This window comes from Salmo salar, chromosome 11 (assembly GCF_965601325.2).
Source record: "Salmo salar chromosome 11, fSalSal1, whole genome shotgun sequence".
NCBI lineage: Eukaryota > Metazoa > Chordata > Actinopteri > Salmoniformes > Salmonidae > Salmo > Salmo salar.
In genome coordinates this window covers 111,948,071-111,954,523 of record NC_138301.1, presented here as the reverse complement: position 1 = coordinate 111,954,523, position 6,453 = coordinate 111,948,071, and the positions used below count along the sequence as shown (strand labels likewise).

Genomic DNA, 6,453 nt, shown 5'->3' with positions numbered 1-6,453 from the left:
TGCTCCAGTGCCTTTCCGTTCACCTTCACACTCCTGTGCCAGACTACACTCAATCATAGGACCTACTGAAGAGATGAGTCTTCAATAAAGACTGAAAGGTTGAGACCAAGTATGCGTCTCTCACATGGATAGGCTGACCATTCCATAAAAATTGAGCTCTATAGGAGAAAGCCCTGCCTCCAGCTGTTTACTTAGAAATTCTAGGGACAGTAAGGAGTCCTGCGTCTTGTGTATGTGTAGCGTACGTATAGGTATGTACGGCAGGACCAAATCGGAAAGATAGGTAGGAGCAAGCCAATGTAATAATTTGTAGATTAGCAGTAAAACCTTGAAATGAGGGTTAGTATTTTTCCCAATATAACAGGCTGAGGGTTCGTACGGTTCACTCTATATCAGCCTGAGGGTTAGTGTTTGTTTTCACTATAACAGGCCGAGGGTTAGTATGTTTCCCAATATATCAGGCTGAGGGTTAGTATGGTTTCCACTATAAAAGGCTGAGGGTTAGTATTGTTTCCACTACAGTGCCTTGCGAAAGTATTCGGCCCCCTTGAACTTTTCGACCTTTTGCCACATTTCAGACTTCAAACATAAAGATATAAAACTGTAATTTTTTGTGAAGAATCAACAACAAGTGGGACACAATCATGAAGTAGAACGAAATTTATTGGATATTTCCAACTTTTTTAACAAATAAAAAACTGAAAAATTGGCCGTGCAAAATTATTCAGCCCCTTTACTTTCAGTGCAGCAAACTCTCTCCAGAAATTCAGTGAGGATCTCTGAATGATCCAATGTTGACCTAAATGACTAATGATGATAAATAGAATCCACCTGTGTGTAATCAAGTCTCCGTATAAATGCACCTGCTCTGTGATAGTCTCAAAGGTCCGTTTAAAGTGCAGAGAGCATCATGAAGAACAAGGAATACACCAGGCAGGTCCGAGATACTGTTGTGGAGAAGTTTAAAGCCGGATTTGGATACAAAAAGATTTCCCAACCTTTAAACATCCCAAGGAGCACTGTGCAAGTGATAATATTGAAATGGAAGGAGTATCAGACCACTGCAAATCTACGAAGACCCGGCCGTCCCTCTAAACTTTCAGCTCATACAAGGAGAAGACTGATCAGAGATGCAGCCAAGAGGCCCATGATGACTCTGGATGAACTGCAGAGATCTACAGCTGAGGTGGGAGACTCTGTCCATAGGACAACAATCAGTCGTATACTGCACAAATCTGGCCTTTATGGAAGAGTGGCAAGAAGAAAGCCATTTCTTAAAGATATCCATAAAAAGTGTTGTTTAAAGTTTGCCACTAGCCACCTGGGAGACACACCAAACATGTGGAAGAAGGTGCTCTGGTCAGATGAAACCAAAATCGAACTTTTTGGCAACAATGCAAAACGTTGTGTTTGGCGTAAAAGCAACACAGCTCATCACCCTGAACATACCATCCCCACTGTCAAACATGGTGGTGGCAGCATCATGGTTTGGGCCTGCTTTTCTTCAGCAGGGGCAGGAAAGATGGTTAAAATTGATGGAAAGATGGATGGAGCCAAATACAGGACCATTCTGGAAGAAAACCTGATGGAGTCTGCAAAAGACCTGAGACTGGGACGGAGATTTGTCTTCCAACAAGACAATGATCCAAAACATAAAGCAAAATCTACAATGAAATGGTTCACAAATAAACATATCCAGGTGTTAGAATGGCCAAGTCAAAGTCCAGACCTGAATCCAATCGAGAATCTGTGGAAAGAACTGAAAACTGCTGTTCACAAACGCTCTCCATCCAACCTCACTGAGCTCGAGCTGTTTTGCAAGGAGGAATGGGCAAAAATTTCAGTCTCTCGGTGTGCAAAACTGGTAGAGACATACCCCAAGCAACTTACAGCTGTAATCGCAGCAAAAGGTGGCGCTACAAAGTATTAACTTAAGGGGGCTGAATAATTTTGCACGCTCCAATTTTTCCGTTTTTTATTTGTTAAAAAAGTTTGAAATATCCAATAAATTTCGTTCCACTTCATAATTGTGTCCCACTTGTTGTTGATTCTTCACAAAAAAATTACAGTTTTATATCTTTATGTTTGAAGCCTGAAATGTGGCAAAAGGTCAAAGTTCAAGGGGGCCGAATACTTTCGCAAGGCACTGTATATCAGGCTGAGGGTTAGTATTGTTTCCACTATATCAGGCTGAGCGTTAGAATAGTTAGCTCTATATCAGGCTGAGGGTTAGTGTGGTTTCCATTATAAAAGGCTGAGGGTTAGTATGGTTAGCTCTATATCAGGCCGAGGGTTGGTATTGTTTTCACTATTTCAGGCTGAGGGTCAGCATTGTTTACACTATCTCTACCTTGTCCTTGGTTGCTGTCCTGATGGTAGGTTGTCTCATAGACTGACAATGTCTGCATACTTGATGTTATCAGTCAGCTCTGGCATGGGGACATCATTTAAAGAATCCTCCTTAGTCATGTCCATGTAACCCCCATCGCTCTCTCTGCCAAACACGAAGGGGCACAACAGTAAATGCCAGTATGTCTTTGATTGTGAAGTCAGTAGTGTGTATTTTGGTGGGCAGCAGTCTTGCCTTTTTCTTTGTATTTGGACTGCGCTTTCTACGCTGTTGCTGCACATATCAGCATCCCTGCATTTTTTATCTGTGTAGTACTGCAAGAAGGTGTGCCTTTTGCGGTGGAGGTAGTCAACCAAGTCGCCATAGCGACAGTACTCAGTTATTAGGTAAATAGGACCTTCAGGACAGAGAAAAAAGGGACAGTTGTTAATACACACACTTTGACTAACATATGGTAATTATGTTAAGGCCTAGATTCAAATCTGAACTGTGGAAGATCTGCATTATGGTGCGATTGATTGACATTTAAATAACATTTCCATTTGAGCTGACATATGCAGTGTTTATCATGAATACGGTCTCCACGAACACAAAAACATTGCCTGTAAAAGGTGCACAGACGAATAAAGGCAGTCGTTAAAGTGGTGGTATGCTTCCCAGTTCCCACCTCATTTGGTACAGGCCCCAAGTAGGTTGACAATGTTTACATGGGGCCCAAGGTGACTCATTATTTTCAGCTCAGATATCAGAGGCTGAGTCTCACTTCTTCTTGCTGTGGCTGTCCGTCAAAGGCAATAGGAGAACACACAGCATTGCAATATTATTCTGTGGTTGAGAAAGAGGACATAGGTCTGTGGTTTGCGTGTAAAATTTAGGATTTTTTGTTTGTTTTGAAGTTGTTGGTGAAGCAGAAAGCACTGACACTTGAGCATCTTCACAGCCACTTTGGTGGTGGACTGGGTGTGACCAAGTCCGTATGCTATTGCCTCTTCAACCCTCCCGAACGTGGGACCTAGTGTGACAGAAAATGAGGTGCACTGTTAGCTTAGCCAATGCCAAATCTATCAATAAAGTATGATTTATACAGTATATAGGCTACGCTATTCACACAATTATGCTAAAACTTATTCACTGATTTACTGAGTTGTAATATTCCCTCACCCAGGACCATGCTGTCTCGGGGCACCTCCCACTCACAGTCATATGGCAGGTGCATAGGGTCGATGTAGGTGCACTCATGGCCATCTGAGCTTACTGACTCCATCACCTTCCATCAAATCTCATAGCGAGGCTTCTGAAGGCAGAGACAAAAGCCTGTCAGAGTTTTATAACTTATATATATATATATACTTAATTGTCCCCGACGGGAGATATGTCTTGGACAATTAAAGAGTGCTGTTGATTCCACGTAAATACATAGAATCAGATTGATTCAATGTACATAGAATAACATGACCAACATACACCCACACAAACTTTTGTTAAGACATCAAGGCTGTGACTTAGGTGGCAGTTCAGTTCCACATGAAGGCTATTTAGACCTACTAGCCAGGCTCCAGTCCATTATCGTCATCATCCCTAATTTTACAGTCTCATCTTCAACAGTAGCATCACTATCAAGGCAAATGTGATGGGAAGAGACTTTGGGTCCTTGAAAAGCACTATATACGATAAGGTCCATATGCACATCGGAACTTTAGTGTTTGTTTGCATCTGGGGAATTGAGCGAGTTGAAAATCATTGGTTAATTAATCAAGATGGTTGACTAGCTATTCAAACTTTAGTTGCGATGTGCATCTGGGGAATTGAGCGAGTTGAAAATCATTGGTTAATTAATCAAGATGGTTGACTAGCTATGAAGCCACTTATAAAGACATGAGTTAGGCTTACTATTAGGACATGGAGATAGGTTTCTGTGTGGGCGTCACCTTTCTCCAGAGGGCAATGAGGAAGATGACAGTGATGACTACGAGGGCTAACACTGCAGCCAGCACAGCCACCTGGGAGAACAGAGCTGCAGACACACACACAGAGATAGAAGGAGCTCATACAACAGGTGGTCCTCTGTAGCTCAGTTGGTAGAACATGGCTCTTGCAATACCAGGGTAGTGGGTTTTGATTCCCAGCGCCACCGATACGTAAAATATGTATTTGGATAAAATCATCTGCTAAATGGCATGTTATGTACTCTGTTAGTCACAGAGGATTTTCATCAGTTAATCAAAAGTTATTTGACATCAATTGTTGATAGTTACTGTAAATACTTATTTTCATTGTGTCAAAGTCATTGACTTCAACCAATGCTGAGTCAGTGCTTACAGTTGGAGACGAGTTTGATGTCCCAGGCCCTGCGACCTCCGTCGTTGTGGGCTTCACAGTGTACTGACATAACACTTTTCATGGTCTGAAAGGTCAACAGGCTGCGGACCTGGTAGACTCCTGAGGTCTCAATGTATCTCACGTTCATCTGGATGCTGACGTTGTCTGGATCAGCCAGAAGAGTGCTTCCATGCTGTGGTCTTACGACTGCATCTAGGTGATAAGGTCATAATTGTGGATTATCTTGGTGGTGATAGAAAAATATCAGAGTTGGAGTCAATTCCATTTAAATTCCAGTCAATTCAGAAATCAGACCAAATTCCAATTCCACTTCCAAGTTTTCTTAATTGAAAATCACTGAAGAGAATTGGAATTTTACTTCTTGAATCGACTGGAACTGAAATATAATTGACCCCAACCCTGGAATGAGACTTTGACCCCAACCCTTCACTGAGACTTTCTATCTCAGTGAAATATTGGGTGACTGAAAAAACAACTATAGACTTTTGAGTGTCTAAAATAAGCAACAGGTCTAACAATTATGACTAATATTTACGAATGTAGCCCTAGTGCTGCACTACCCTCTACAGTTTGAGAGGAGAAAGTCGCAACACAACTGAACAGGCTGAATATGCTTCTTTGTGTTGGTCAGTATTTATTTCCAGGTTTTTCCCCCCTTACTTTCCCATGGTTTCACTGCTGTACCAGTGAACAGTGGGCGTGGGGGCCCCATCTGTGACACAGAGCACAACGTGGCCCTGGTCCATGTGCTGGTCAGACAGATCTACTATCTTCGGGGAAGCTGCAGGGAGAGGAAATATCCCATGAGAATGTGAAAAGTAAATATGGAAACATAGGTAGGCCATTGTTTTATCACTAGAAAGAAACTATTCAACATCCTTTATATTCCAATGTGATAACTCAATAAAGGAAAATGTATGACTGAATAGTGATCCCATCTGTAATGTAGACACGTCTAATGTTCCAGAGCAGATAATTATATCTCAGCTGTGTATTTATGTATCTTACCCTTGACCTGCAGGTCAAAGGTTATCTCTTTGACGTCATCTCCATTGGCCACCTGGACGGTGTAGGGACCCATCTGTTCCATCCTGACCCTTACCAAGATCAGAGTACTGAGGTAAGTGGAAGTCAAAGGTCAAAAGGAAAATAACACAATCAATATCAATACAACTTTATTGTCCATGTTAGTGAACAACAGAAATGTGTTTGCTTCTAGGTATTTATCATGGGGCTTATGCATTGATTGTCATCATAATCAAATATTTTATTCTGTTGGGATGTCAATGACATGTATGATGGGTACCTGGTCTTATGCACGTATTTGGTGTCAAGGATACCGTGTCCCCAGCGAGGGTTGTGTTGTCTCTGGTCCATAACACCTGAGGTTTGGGATACGGTTCGATCTGCACTGTGGAGCTCAATGCTCTCGTTCCTTCATCGCTGAAACATTGGTGCTGACGGAAGGTTCCAAATTCACTAAGCCATGTTCTGTAACATGGCATTGGAATAGAAGAATACTGCCTTATAGGTGAATGGCAAGAACCTCAATCAGTTAGTGACTTTCCAAAGCGGAAGCACACAAAGCCCATTGAGCCCCCATTGCAATGTGCTTAGTATTTCCACTTTTTCAGTTGATTAATTAAAAAGTGTTACTAGGCCAATGTTGTGAGTTTGGAAAAGCTTTGAGGTCGTTTGCTCACCCAGAACAGTGACAGTGAGATTAACCATGGCTGACTGTCCTGACAACGTGTCCTGCACCC

At 42.1% G+C, this 6,453-nt stretch overlaps 1 pseudogene across 1 annotated transcript; it reads right to left on the bottom strand.

Moving 5' to 3' along the window:
• Positions 1-2,025: 2,025 nt before the first annotated feature.
• On the bottom strand, positions 2,026-6,067 carry LOC106563736 (platelet-derived growth factor receptor beta-like; annotated as a pseudogene). The gene is made up of 9 exons (XR_014379331.1): positions 5,997-6,067; positions 5,699-5,805; positions 5,351-5,471; positions 4,670-4,882; positions 4,279-4,364; positions 3,512-3,644; positions 3,273-3,362; positions 3,018-3,128; positions 2,026-2,747 (listed from the first exon to the last, which is right to left on the bottom strand). The product of XR_014379331.1 is annotated as a platelet-derived growth factor receptor beta-like (transcript).
• Positions 6,068-6,453: the final 386 nt, after the last annotated feature.